General features: G+C 40.6%; 1 protein-coding gene across 3 annotated transcripts in view; it reads right to left on the reverse strand.

Moving 5' to 3' along the window:
• Positions 1–12943: 12943 nt before the first annotated feature.
• Positions 12944–15868, reverse strand: part of LOC143020827 (synaptic vesicular amine transporter-like) — a 70842-nt gene continuing 67917 nt past the window's right edge. For all 3 annotated transcript variants that reach the window (XM_076177640.1, XM_076177641.1, XM_076177639.1), the window contains one exon: positions 12944–15868. This exon is cut by the window's right edge and continues 469 nt beyond it. The gene's annotated coding sequence lies outside the window, so the exon portion shown is untranslated.

Raw genomic sequence — 15868 nt, forward strand, 5'->3', positions numbered from 1 at the left:
ATGTGATAATAGCCTCTCTGTTATGAATGCTACTTGCACTGTTACTATCACTTGTATGCTTTTTCTGCAAATGGTAAAGGATATGTTATTATAAAAATCTCCATCTACCATAGGTAACATATAATACCTTTTCACCGAGAGCCTCTTTATTATTTACTCGTATGTGGATGGGTGTGTGTATAGTCGGGAATACCTGGTATCATCTCATTGGATCTGGTGTGAATGGAATGTATTTAACAAGAAATTGTGAACAGCCATTAATAGACTCTATACTTATGGAGTAGGCATGATGATGGAGAGCATTACTCGAAGTTTGTGTCAAAGGTCATGCCTGAATTGGAGTTCTTAGACTGCCCTGAATTTGAAATGTATCAACAATATTGGTTGAAACAGGTCATTCGAAACTATTTCCATGAGCAGATTTTTAAGCCCTATTTGATACATACACACATGAATGTATGTGTGTGTGTATATATATATATATATATATATATATATTATCTGCATATATACCAAGGGCATTTTCCCCCTTATCAGGGATGAAGCCATTGTCAAAAGGCATAATTTCTCTCCCACCAATTTCATCCCCACCCTTTCCACTCCTATCCACCACCCCTTCCTTTCATCTTAGCTCTTCATGGATGACAGGTCATCCCTTTATCCCACCCACTGCCCTAGGTCAGAAGCAATGCAGCAAGACACTGCACATTCACAGCAAGGCCATTTCACTTAATCAGTGACCCCCCCCTCCCTCCATCCCCTCATGCAGAGAAATAGAAGATGGGTGAGAAATCCCTTTGGGCTGTGTCAAAATATTCTCACACAACCACTTCCTAAGCAAACCCCTCCCTTCCTTGCATCACAATATCATCTGTCCACAGCCATTCTCCACTCACCCCTATCTTTCGCCTTCTCCCTTCCTTGCTCAACAGACATCCCCCTCATGCTCAGTACCCCTTTCATCCCATCCATCCATTTCATCCTTGGTTGTCCCCTCATGTTCACTCTATCCACCTCTGCCTTCCACATATCTTTTACTAATTTTTCTTCACTCATTCTTTCCTTGTGTCCAAACCATCTCAATACTCTTTCATCAACTCTGCCAGCTCCTTTTTCACCCCCCACTTTCCTCCTCACCTTGTTTCTCACTCTATCCAACTTTGTAACCCCTACCATAGTTCTAAGACACTTCATCTCAAACACATTTAAACTTTTCCTCTGCCTCACTTAAATTTCGTGTCTGTGCCTCATACAGTGCTGTCAGCGCAATCATCCCTTCATATAAACTCCTCTTTGCATCCACTCCCAAATGCTTATTTCTAATTACACTTTTTAATCCCCCAAGGCATTTACTTACTTCTCTCAATCTACAATCTACCTCCACCTCCACTCCTCCATTTCCAGCCACATGCTACCCTAAGTGCCTAAAGCTATCCACTTCTTCCAGCTTCTCTTCTTTAAGACTTAATTCCAAATTGCTGCCATCCTCTCTCCTTGCACATATCCCATTCTGGTCATTGTATGGTAAAAATCTACTCAGTAATATGCAGCTAATACTTTAGGGTCTATATGGGGCACCCCTATGGACCAGAGCCACACATCATTTTGTATGTGTTAGAGGAAATATCTACTCATAGAGAAATGATACTACTTTATGGTGCTATGAGGTCTTTCCATTATGCTGTCCCCCTACTCTTAATGCTATCCGGTCCCACTTATCTGAATATACTGTATATTTCCATTTTCACTCACCCTCCCCCCAAAGGTGGTAGGGGAAGAAAGAATACTGCAAATGAGTTTCCCCACTCAGATCGTAAAAGGTCGCTAAATTGGGACAGAGGATCGGACTAGACATTTTGCTCTCTGTAGACCTAAAGGGTAACGTCATTAAAGAAAGTCAAGGCACAAGACAGTGTGGAAGAAGTTTTCCAACCAGAACCCTAAGGATTGGGGTCTTTTAATGTGCGAGTGTGGTATGGATGAAAGTAAAAGGGATGAGGTAGGCAGTAGGTTTATGAGAAAAAAATGGATATGTTGGCATTGAGTGAAACTATGTTGAAAAGATGGGGTGAGTTTGAGTGTGGGGGTGTAGTGGTGAGGGTGTCAGGAGTGAGGAGAGGATGAAGGAGGGAAGGGATGGTTATACTAGTAAGTGAAGAGATAGGTAAGTATGTGGTGGAGTGAAAAAGAGGTTTCTTGAAGATTTATGTGGATGAAGGTGAAACTGGGAAGGGAGATTTGTTTTTTTTGTAACTGTATATGGGCTTGGTAGTGAAAAGAGTGTAGAGAAAAGGGAGGCTTTTTGAACAGATTTAAATGAGTGCATAGAGTTTTGGGAGAAATGTCAATGTAGTGGTATTGGGAGATCTCGATACTAGATTAGGGGGATGAATCAATAGATAGAGTGGTTGGGAAGTGTGGAGTTCCAGGTAAAAATAGAAGTGGAGAGTTAATGGTGAAGATGTGTTTAGAGAGTTGATGATAGCTAACACAGTGTTTAGGAAAAAAGTCAAACATAAGTACACATGGGAGAGGGTGGTGGATGGAGGGCTGGTTGATAAGGCTTTAATGGACTATGTTGTAGTACCCAGAAGAAGAGTAGGAATTTTTTTTTATGTCATGTTCATAGGGGAGAGAGTGGGGGGATATCAGATCATTTTTTGGTGGAAGGTAAGTTGAGAGTGGAGGATAGATGGAGAAAGAGGAAAAGGACAGAAGGTAAGGAAATGCTTAGGGTGAACCGTTTATATGAGAAGGAAAAGGAGCAGGAGTACAAGGAAAAGCTGAGAGAAGTGTGGGAGGTGGTGAAAGATAGAGTAGAGTTAGGAGTGGAGGAGGAATGGGAGTGTTTCAAGGAGGGAGTAACATAGTGCACAAAGATAATGCATGGAACAAGGAGGATGGGAGGGAATAGAAGGAGGGGTAGTGAGTGGTAGGATGATGAAGTGAAGAAGGTTGTAGAAGAGAAGCAAACATTCATGGAATGGTTGTAAAGTAGGACGAGAGGACAAAGAAAAAAGAAGATAAGCAAAACATAAGATAATGGGGGAAGAGTATGACAAAGAAATTTGAAAGTAATAAAAAGATGTTTTTGAAAGTTAAGAGAGGAATGGGAGGCAAATCAAATAGAGAAGAAAAGGTAAGAGGTGCAGATAGAGAGATGATAATGGAAAAGGATGTAGCAAGGGGAAGAAGGGCAGAAGGGAGCTGGTAAATATGGAGGAAAAGAGAAAGGGAGTGGTGTTAACAGTTGGAGGTATTAAGAAAATGACAGTAATGGGTAAGGAAAATGAAGAAATGAAGGAGAAATAAGAAGAGATGAGGTGCATGTAGTTATTAGAATGATGAGCGCAAATAAGGCACCTAGGTTAGATGGGTACAATGCGGAATGCCTGAAGAAGGAAGGTACAATAATAGTGGACTGGCTAGTGAGGTGGTTTAATGTGTGTCTAAGTTAAAGGTAGAGTGCTAAGAGATTGGAGGAGTGACTGTATAGTTCCACTTTACAAGGGAAAAGGGGACAAATGTCAGTGTAGTAGTGTCAGAGGGATCAATTTGTTGAGTGTAGTTGGGAAGGCTTATGGAAGGGTTTTAATTGAGAGGAATATAAGAGGAACAGAGGGAATAATTGGTGAGGAACAGTGCAGGTTTAGGAAAGGTAGGGGTTGTGTGGATCAGATTTTTGTGGTAAGGCAGATATGCAAGAAAGCTTTAGCAAAAGGTAAGGATGTTTTATGGGCCTTTATGGATCTGAAAAAGACTTATAACAGGGTAGATAGGAAGGCACCGTGGGAGGTTTTGAAGATATATGGAATCGGGGGAAAACTGTTAATGGTGGTCAAGAGTTTTTACGAGAGTAGTAGAGCCTGTGTTAGAATTGGAAATGGAGAGTGAGTGGTTTGATGTAAAGGACTGGAGATGGTTAAAGAAAATGGAGAAAAGTGGGAGGAGAGCCAGTTGTTGTTTGCTGATGACATTGCACTTGTGGCAGGGCAGGATCAGAGGATTAAGGAAATTTGAGTGGGTATGCATTAGGAAGTACAAGGTAAATGTGGGTAAAAGTAAGGTGATAAGATGTACAAGGGGAGAGTATGGCAATAGTTTGGAAGTAAGTTGTTTTAAAGGAAAGAGGCTAGAGGAAACGGATAGCTTTAGATACTTGGATTCATATATGGCTGGAAAGAGAGGGATGGAGGTAAATGGTAGATTGAGAGTAGCAAATAAATGCCTTGGGGGATTGAAATATATGTATATATATTATATATATCCCATTATGTAAACACACACTACATAGTGAAGATCTTGTCCATTTATCCGTTTCTTAAAGCGTAAAGGATATGTAACATAGTGTATGGCTAAACCATACCACATTATATCTGGTGCTTAATAGTCCATTTATTGTAATGGTAAGGAAAGAAAATTTGGCTTGTTAGATATCTTCTCATAATGGTTCATTATTGGGCATTTTAGCTGGTTCTGTTCATCTCTTGTGCATAAGTGAATTGTGCCATGATACCTACTGTATAAGGTATCTTGTGCATGTACTGTTTTAATAAAGGAAAAAGGAAAATACATGGTAGCATGTAGGGAGCAATCACTGTATTGTTTAACAGTGTTCTTTATCAGTCTAGTAATATTGAGATGCTTAACCTATTTTTATAAAATGTGGCTTGGGTAAAGATTTTTGTATTACACAGTACAGTATTGTGTATAAAATTTTATTATTCTTGTAAAGAAATACAAATTACTCTGTTTGAAATTTGTCACACTTGTGTTGATGGATTATGTGGTAATGTGTGAGCAATTCCTCTGAATATCCATTTGGAGAGAAAATGTGTACAGTCGCTTTCAAAAGTTATGTCTAAGGGAGCAGATGGTACTGGTGCATACACCTGTTTATCAAAATTTTTGCAGTTTCTACTGTATTGCCCCAGTTTGTTGTTGATATCCTTGAATCACACATCACACTACATTTCACCACCAACAGAAAGCAACAAAAACTATACCAGCAGCATAGCACTCAAACACTTACGACAACCTACCCCCTATGCCGCACAAAACATCCTCACAAAAATATGTGCACTTTCAGATCACTAAACAAGACCTTCAAGACTGACCACCAAACTCGATATTCCATCACCCCAACCACCCACCCCCATAGACAAAAACCCCACAGAAAACAGCCCTACCACATCTGGACCTCACTGGCACACTTGCACTCAGGACATTATCCAGCATTGAAACAGTATGAACATACTATAGACCTGGCTACAGATTTGAACTGCCCCAGATAAAACCACCGCACAAGGACACACGGCACCTCAAGCTACAATGCCCCACACTAACAATTCAAAGACAACAACTCAGTATATCTTTGCTGGGTGACTTGTGGACCCACCTGGAGGCCATTGCCAGTTACCTGAAGGGCATGGGTCTTCAAGAAAGATCAGGGGCAGCAGATTGATTGATCAAATAATTAACAACGACTGGCCCCAATGTCTCCTAATACATATATAAAAAAACACATACACACTCAGATCACTAAACACACTACAATAGGCCTCCAAGTCTCCATCAGGCACCCCCAGATAACTCAGTGGAGACACTTCTAAGACAAATAAGAACTGCACTGGCATTACTGCATTATGACAGTACCAACACAAAATTGACCTGGCCCCTGACTAACTGCCCCACATGCAACCACCACACAGAACACTGAACACCTCATTCTCCAGTGTCCTTAGGCATTCCCACAGGTCTCCTCTCTGGGAGGAAATATTGGTTTGTGTTTCTATTAGACTGTTTCTTTGTTGCCAGCTTATAGCAGGAGAAGGAGGGTAGTTGCTGGGTATTAGCTTTCTGAGTAAAAAGGCAGAGGAAACACAAAATTGATCAAGAGGAATCCTGGGCCTACTCTGGAGACCAAGTGTCAGCTTCTCAGAACTGCATTTTCATTTGGAGGTGAGGTTGTTGATAGCTGCAGAAGATGAGGGACAGAGAAGTTGATTCTCTACGATGTCTGTCTTGCAGGACTACCAACCTGTGGCTGGTTCCTGACTTGGCTAACTACTTAGCCACTGAAAAGCTCATAAAATTCATACTAAAAGCAAGAGGTTACAGGAAGAACTGCAACTCATATTTCACAGCCAAGATGCTTCCATAATGAAAATTTAGATAAAATGAAAAGGAAGAAGAGTGATGGGTTATTCTATGTAAGATCCCTTGAACCCACTCTCCCCTTACATCACATCACACACAGTCCAATAAACACAACATATAAATGACCCCAGCAGTGTTCTATTTAAAAACATACTATAGCTATCCCTAGTGCCCCCACAATACTTCTATATGAAAACACACACACACTCCAGTCCCAAAACAAGCACTCCACAAATGGACTCCAAATTTGCCGCTGTAATCAACCCAGTAAAAAAATCACTTCCATGACAATCAAGTACTGCTTTGGATCACCTACACTCTGATCACCACCACACACAGAATTGGCCTGACAGCAGACACAAAATACAACCATCAGATAGAAGACATAGAACATCTTGTACTACACTGTTCTAAATTCACTCTTGACAAGCTCCACACTATTTCTTTCCTGAATTATTTATGGGATGAACCAGTGGTCCTGGCTGGTTTCCTTAGAGCCATGGGTTTCCTGGTAGAGAACCAAGGCAATAGAAATAATACATTTTGCACAAAATGTCCACAAAGGAAGTTGGCATGTAGCGCTGAAAAAAACTAAGGCAAACTAATTCGTCTTGGAGTGATTTCAATTGATCCTGACCTTATATTTACCGAGTTTATGAGAGTAATATGGGAACATGTTATTGTCACTATGTAAGGTAAACCATCCATTAACCATTCATAGCCATTTGACATGACTTTTGAGAGTGAGCATCATCGATAATCTTTTATGCTTGTAGTCTTATCAAAGTATAAGGCAAAGTTTGAAAACAGATGGTGATGGCATGCTGGTAATAAAAACTTAAATTGAATGAATAGTATTTTTAACCTTATAGGATTTATCATGGTCAGTTAAAGCATTTCTTAGTGAACTTTCAGAAGGTACAAGGTTCCCCATGAGTGAAAATTTAATGGGTTCAGAATAAGTTTAGGGTGTTTATTTCAGATGATACTTGTAAGAGGTCATGAAGGATTCTTCCCACTCTAATGTAAGGTTCTTCAACCCATTTTTTTTTCACTCTGTTAGGTTTCCCTGCCTGAATGTTATCTTTTCCATGAAGAATCTTGGGGACACCATCAAAGTTTGTATACATCATGAATGTTTCTGTATTTATCTAATTGTTTGAGACTGCGCTATATCACTTCCTAAGATATTCCAGGTATTAATGCATATAATATGGAAAACTGTATTCATATTCTTTAGACGTGGTCTTTCTTAAATTGTTCCCATGACCTATTAAAGCCCTCACATCTTTATTCAGATCTCTTCTGTCAAAGCAAGATATCCCCTGGTAAATTTTTAGAAATGCACACCTACGCGATAAAGCGATAGATTTTTTTTTCTTTTTTTTGTAAATTATAATACATTAACGTAATATACGTTATTCTTGGCGGAAATCAATAACAAAACGTTGCTAAAAGCTATAAACAAACAAACGTAGCCGCTTCGGTTGCTTGAGACGCCACCTTTGTTTTGGCAAATGGGGAGGTAAAAGAAATTAAAGCATGATAAAGTCTATTCTAACCTAACCTGAATTTATTAATGCGATACCTGTAATTCTAGAGGTCATCGGGGTCGTCGTCGTCTTCGACCTCCGAATTTATCAAAATAAATATGGCGACGACGACCTCTTTTGTATGTATTATAATTTACAAAAGTAATATTCAATTGCTATATCGCACAGGTGTGCATTTACAAAAAAAAAAAAAAAAAAAAAAACGCTAGCTAGAGAAAAATCCAGACCGGCCATATGATGCCGTGAAAAATAGACTGTACCATCCTACAAGTCCGGGCTTATTTCCACTTGAATTTAGTCCTCGACAATCCAACCAACGCTGCCAATACGTTGAGTGTCTATCGTGGGCCCAGGGACATAGTCCTTCAATAAAACATTCGGAAATGGGTTGCATGTCGCCAATTTTTATTCTTTTCGTATAATAAATGTATTGAGTTTGTCTGCATCTTGGTAGTTTGCCCAACTGCCGATAGAGAGCGTAATAACTGTGATGTTAACTTTGCGATTTGCTTGCGCGCCGTTTTGGCATGACGACGTTTTCTCTGGATAGAGAGCAATGACGATTTCTTCAGTGGCCGTTTTCACCGCCAACCGTTTAGCATTCGTTTGAGTAAAAACGACTTCGGTTACATTTTATTTTTCAAATCTCCAAAGATCAAACTATCTTTCCGTCATATATAGCAAAACTTAATGATGAAATATTGTAAACCTATATGTTAGACATATTGTTTAAATGTTCTTAGAGAAGTCTAGATGTCTGAAAGCGAAGTCATATGCTAGTTATTCAAATAAAGGTTAACCGTTGCCAGTTATTGCGGGGCTGTGGTATTTCCACTTCATGAAAATTGAGGCAATAATTATTACAATCATTACCTCGTCTGATTTTTCCAGGAGCTAAATACAATCTTATTTTAAGTAGTTGTGGACATATTTATTTTCTGGTAAGTTGTTTCGTCTTTCACAGAGAGCTCTCGGATTAGGACGACAGAGCAAAGAAGGAAGCCTCATTTTGAATAACCATTTTTTATCATTCGCTCTCTCGTTTGTGATGTTTTTGGAAACCTTTTGACCTTTAATATGACTTCCAAATGTAAGGAAGACTCTTCTGGTGGCATTGCCAAATAAATGAATAAAATAAAATAAGTCACCAAGAAAGTGCTTACTGGTTATCACACTGGGCCATAAGCTTCACCAACGCCGACAGTTGACAGTTCGTTTGAGTAAAAACGACTTCGGGTGTTATATTCTATTTTTCAAATTTCCAAATATCAGAATATTATTGGAAGTCTATAAGAATATTAGACATATTGTTGAAATTTTCTCAGAAGAGTAGACTTCAGCAAGCGAAATCATATTCTAATCATTCAAATGGATGATGTTGCGTAGGAATGGAACTGCAGCAAGTCGACCATAAATATTTGCCAGTGAAGTTTACCTGATTATAGTTAACAAAAAACTTCAGCTTATGTATGAACCATTTTTCAGTATTCAATCTCCTAACCTTTGTAAAATGACGATCGTGATTTTCAACAATAGTATTCTCCATATTTACATTTTGCTTGCTAGTTTACCCTTTCTACCTAATACTATTAATTCTTCTACATTATTTACATAAATTTTATTCTCACTGTAAGCTAGTAATTACCCATGGAATCTTTGTCCCTCAATGTTAATTAGTTCTCCCAATTTGTATGCATCTATTACCCTATTTTTACTCCCACCAATTTACAGGACACTACTTTTATTGGTGTTGAACTATATATGTCATCTCTGACATACATACATACATATATATATATATATATATATATATATATATATATACATATATATATATATACATGTATATATATATATACATATATATACATATATATACATATATATATACATATATTTATATATATATATACATATATATACATATATATATATATATATATATGTATATATATGTATGTATATATATATATATTTATGTATATATATACATATATATATGTATGTCAGAGATGACATATATACATTTTTAAGTGTTCTCTCCAACTTTAGCTGTTTGATTTCTATACCATCTTACCTACTTTATTCATGATCTTTGCTGAGGTAGAGTCTATTTGATATTATGTAATACATCTTCCAGTTCCTGTTTGAACAAGCAACCTCTCAATGTAACGAGTTCTTGGAAATTCAAGGGACATGTTAAGGACGTTGGAAAGTTCAGAAATTCCAGAGTACCTACCTATATAAAGATAGGCTACCCCACAAATTAGCTTGTACAGAGTAGCTACCCCAGAAACGTGTAAAAATTTAGAAGTGCACACCTACGCGATATGTTAATAGAAAATTAAATAATAAGTTTGTAAATTATAATACATCAACATAAAATGCTTTATTCTTGGCGGAATCAGTAACCGAAACAGCTGCTAAAAGCTATTAAGAAACAAACGTAGCTGCTTTGACTACTTGAGACGCCATGTTTGTTTCGGTAGAGGCGGAGGTCGAATAAATTAAAGAATGCTAAATTCGTATATTCTAACTCAACCTAACTTAACCAAACCTGCCTACCTAACCTAACCTTCATTTAGTAAAGCTGCTACCTGTAATTCTGGAGGTCATCAGGCCGTCGTCGTCGTCTCCGACCTCCGAATTGATCAAAACAAAGATGGAGTCTAAAGGGGTCTACGCAACTTCGCTTGTTTGTTTATAGCTTTTAGCAACTGTTTCTATGATTCGTTTCAGCCAAGAATAACGTATATTACATTGATGTGTTATAATTTACAAAATTATTATTCAATTTTCTGTTACTATATCACGTAGATGTGCACTTCTAAAAAAAAGTGTTTGTATATATAAATTGCCCCAACAGTGACGATTTTTTCATTAAGTTTAGGTTAGGCTAGGTTAGGTTTGGTTGGGTTCAGTTTGTCAAGATCAGCCACCCCTAATATTAGTTTTTTATAAATATAAACAATTCTCAAATACACTGGGGTGGTGGAATTTTACGACGTCCCAATTTTACCTTCCCAGAGTTTTCTCCTTAAGTAGCGCAGATAAGCATTTTCCAGTACGAGTTTTTTTAATAACATCACTACATTGGTTTGGTTCACAGAACCCCGAGGCAAAGGATCACGACTTACCTTGTACTCTCTTTCCAATTCGAAACGTTCAGGAATATAATATCAGAAATGTTCCGTCGTATCTTGAAATTCAGTCATTGAATCTAGGCGTCGTTTTGCTACACGCTCACTGCTTGTACTGACGACATGTTTGAATACACAAATCACAGAGCCAGAGAGCTGCTGTGGCATCTTGTGTATTTGTTTTATATAGCAAATGCATTTGTTGCCATTTTCAGAATATGTCATTTGTATTTTTTTTTCTTTGTGTAGGTAGGGAGGAGTATTAAAAAGATTTTAATTTTTATGAAGTGCATATGTGCTTTGTCTCGGCTACCATCTTGGTAGGAGGGATAGGGCCTTTGCTGTATGTATACATTATATACAAGTATTCGTCTAGTAACGTATTTTGGCTCTAGCGTGCCATGTAGTACTAGAAATTAATTTCAATTTACGTTTTTCAAATCACTCGAACGCCAACAGCATTTTCAAATCGCACGCCATCAAGCGGCCGTCCGGCACACAAACCGCTTTAATATATATTATTGTAATTATAGTAGTACTAAATATTATATATATATATATATATATATATATATATATATATATATATATATATATATATATATATGATTATTATTAAATATATGTTCATTCATAATGCAGTATATGTTTATTTGCAAAGTTGATTAATTTCTGTGACATGATAGGTAGAGTTCCATCCCTTTTACATATCCATGGTATCTGCGACCCTAGGGGAATCCACTCCATTTTCTATTTGCACAACGACCAAAAGAAATCGCGCGAATAGACGAATACATACATACATACACACACACACACACACACACACACACACACACACACATATATATATATATATATATATATATATATATATATATATATATATATATATATCAAAAGTCCGTTTCACCCTTATTCGAGTAAGGAAGATGGCCAAGTTGTGTAGCCACTCTTCACCCAATCATAACTCATTTGTTCTCGCTTTCATCTTAGCTCCTTAGGGACGAAGGGTCGTCCCTGACCACCATCCACTGCCCATTCAGAAGCACTGCAGCAAGACGCAGCACCCTCACTGCAGAGCCTGACGGCCGAAGGTGGCTTACCCCCACAGCTTCATTACATGGTGACCTTTACCCACCCTCTCATGAGAACAGAGTTGACAAGAAGAAATCCCTTAGGAGCGTGTCAATCTGTCATCCATTCACAACTATCCTTCACTCACACCTATCGCTTACCCTCTCACTTCTCTGCTCAACAGGCATTCCTCATGTACCTAAACTCCCCTTCACCTCATCCATCCATCTCGTTCTCGGTCTATCCTTCTGGTTCACACTGTCTACATCTGCTTTCCATACTTTTTGTGTTAGACTTTCTTCACTCATTCTTTCCATATGACCAAAATATTTCGGTTTCCTTTGGTCAATTCTATTGATCAGCTTTCTCCATCCCCTACTCTTCACCTCTCCTCTTCATTCCTCACAAGTTACCCTTGTAGCCCCCTGATATACATCTTAAATACTTGACCTCAAAACCATTTATGGGATTTCTTTCTGCCTCTTAAATTCTAAATTTATGTCCCATACAGGTTGTTCGCATATGAACATACACACACACACACACGCGATGGGGCAGTGGTAGAATTCCCAGCCGCCACTACGGCGGTCCGGGTTCGAATCCCGCCCAGGGCTGAAATAATTTCAGTATCGCTGCTCTGCGGGTCGTTACTCCAATTCTCGTCGGCGGGGAGTTGGGTGTGTGTGTGGGTGCGTGTAAGGTCACAGCATTACCCATAGATTGGTCATATATAAGCTCTCTTCCGGGAAGGAAGTAGCTGTCGATCACGAGTCCAACACGTGATCCAAGGCAATGGTGAATCACACACACACACATGTATAGGTACGACAGTTATCTTTTTTAGGGAAGATTCTCTTGAATTCTTATGTATGTGAATGTTTAATTCTAATTAAGCTGGTCCATCCATGAAATAGTACTTAATGTACTGGAAAAATAGTTTGTTTTCACAAGCAACATGGTGATCATTTGTTTATTTCTATCTGGTTCGAAGAAGGAATAAATGAAAAACTGAGATAACATTGCATCCTCTACTTGATGCGGACACAAGTTACATTTTGTTCATCACAGCAAATACAACACCAATTCATTCAACTCCCGCCTGGAACCTGCCTGGTTGTCTCGGTGTGGCTACTTCCTCGCCTCGGCTGGTGCTTGCCAGTACACCTACAGGCAACCAATGAGAGGGGCTGGTTGCTCTTGTGTTTGCTTGCTTGCATGTGTTTGCTTGCTTGCATGTGTTAAGTAGGGCAACGATAGTTTTATCCAAAGTTGGGGCACAAACAGAGCTCTGCAGTATGGAATGGCAAGTATGTGACTTTTGCTCTTGTTGTTCAAAAGCATGGAATAAAAGAACGGAAAGAAGGTGTGTCTCGGATGTGTCCCTGTTCTGAGGTGACACACACACACACACACACGACTGACACCCGCACGGACCCGTGAGTTCCCGCGACACGGGGAAAAAAAAGGACACACACACGAAACGGTGTCGCGAGAACACGGGTGCGTGGTTGGTGGCTTTCTGTCGTGATCAGCAAAGAGAAAAAGAAAAAAACCACGAAGACGTGGTAAGATCCCACCCTCCGGAGCCCTCGCATCCCCTCCGTCAAGTGACCTGAGGGGACGCGGGGGAGGGACGGGGGTACATGAGAACGCTATCGATTCGCTGGTGTCCCTCTGCGTCTTCCTCGACGCTTCTCATTGCCCTGGTGCTTCCTGCCGCTGCCTGCTGTCACAAAAGGCTCCACGACTCTGTCGTCAAAGAATTCCGAGCCTTTCCATTCCTTAACCGACGTTCCTCTTGCGCGTTCGACCATGCCTTCCTCAGGAGCGCGCCTCCAATCCTTTCCCTTAGGGCACTCCGTGGACGCGGCATTTGTTGACGCCCTACGTATCGGCGACCTGTGATCAACGTTTTCCTGTTGTGTGTGAGATGTGGTACATTGTGCAGCCATTCACTCTGTACCCGAACAAGCGACGAACATTGGGACCTCCTGGGGTTCCGTTCCAATAGAGTAAATTTCCGAGTTCGCCGCGTCTACGAAGTGCGTTTGACTTTCGCCGGGGCGCGCCCTTGCAACGTATGTCCTAATGGGTCCTTCCTGCTACAGTTCCTGCGGGCCACAAGTCCTTCGCGGCCAGGCAGCGGTGACGGGCCCTCCAGGAAGAAAAGAGAATCTTCGGAAAGTGGACGTTGAGGGACGTGGTAGAGGGGGACACCAGCGAGTCTGAGAGAGAGAAAAAAAATACTCAAGAAGCACGACGTCTAGTTTCGGTTTTGTGTTCTCATGGAAGTGATACGGAGACTACTCGTGCTCATGGTTATCACTGCCGAAGGAATGCCGTGCTCAGCTGGTCCATACTTCCCCGGGGCGGGGAAGTCAAACGGGATTCCTTCGGGCAGTGGGGGGCGTGTGGAGGAGGGATATTGTCCTAAGGTCGGGGAGTCCTTTCGAACACCCGTTCGCGGTGGCTGTCTATCTGCCAGGCCTCACCCACCCACGCTCCTGCTCCAGGAGGCGGGGTTTCTCAAGGGCACCGCCGCCTCCCTCAGGCAGCCGGCAGGTCGACGAGACCGCCGTCAGACACGGAACCTTGCGTTATCTGAGCTTCCCTTTGTGGATAACGCAAAGCTCCTCGTGTCCTCGGTCACGCTGCTCGCAGGTCGCGAAGGGCATGGTGTTGGGTGGGAGTGCATGTGCGCCTCCCGGTGATCGCTGCTACAGCAGCAGGCCGGGCAGACCGACGCCGGCCACGCCTTAGTTTCCTCGCGGTACCTAAAACTCGTTCAAGTGATCCGAAGCAAAGAAAAAAAAAAAAGTATTTTCGGCCAAGCCGAAGTCTGGAATTCTTCTGCAACCTCGACATTCTTCTTTGGGGAGGTGGTGATTCAACTCTCCCTAATCGAGAGAGAGGAACCACCGCAGAAGTCCCGAAGGGTCACCCAGTCAACCGGAGACTCTAAAGTACACGAAGAGCAGAGGATCTCGCCTCTTGCCGCTCTTCGAGTTTTCAAAAGCCCGTCCTCAACGGCTTCACCGGCGACCGTTACGTTCTTCAAAATTTCAAAAGCCCATCTTTAACGGCTTTACCGGCGACCGTTACAAACTGTTATCATCGTTTTCTTCTTCGATTTCTTCCTCTTCTTTTGTCTTCCTTTTTGGAGGTGTTGCATTTGCTAACATCCAACCAGCTCGGGGTGAAAAAAATATTGACTCCTTTAAGAGTTTCTTCTGAAGATGAACGTCTGTGTAATCATCTTTCTTTTTATCTTTTTTTTCTTATTTCAGGTAAGCTTTTGTGTAAAAGATATATGGATCTTCTCGCTCTTCCTAAAGCTTAGACTAGACTATCTAAAGTACTTTGTTACTGAACGTGAGTAACATGCATAGTTGGGATAATCAACGTACTCCACTTCTTGACATGCACAACATTGATACATTGAGACACTGAAGGAGGACATGGAGGGCGCGATGGCCCAAGTGTCCCTGGGGCAAGGTCGTCCTCCAGACGAGCTGGGGAGGACCGTTGCGGACCCGTCGTCAAGGGTCATCTCGAAAAAAAAAAAAAAAAAAAAAAATCCGGTCGGTAGCGACATCACCAACTGCCGTTTATTTGTTTTCTTCAGATCATTGATGTGTACATGAGTACACATGTCGGTCTTGGCTGCCTGGTGTACACACGCGCGGATCTATTCAGCATACATATGTCTATATATATATATATGTGTGTGTGTATATATTGTTGTTGAAAAAAGTACAAGTCCGTTTTCTGTTTCCGCTTGCTTCTTTTTTTGTTTTTGAGTTTCAGAACGTGAGGGACTGCATGTTCGAGAGAAGGGTCAATGCAAAGACGACGACTGTCGTTGAAGGTGCCGTTCTTCAGAACGTTATTGGACCACAAAAAATCGTTCTCCTCCTGAAGAAGAAAGAGGACATCTAA

This window comes from Oratosquilla oratoria, chromosome 40 (assembly GCF_046742065.1).
Source record: "Oratosquilla oratoria isolate Oo_2021 chromosome 40, ASM4674206v1, whole genome shotgun sequence".
NCBI lineage: Eukaryota > Metazoa > Arthropoda > Malacostraca > Stomatopoda > Squillidae > Oratosquilla > Oratosquilla oratoria.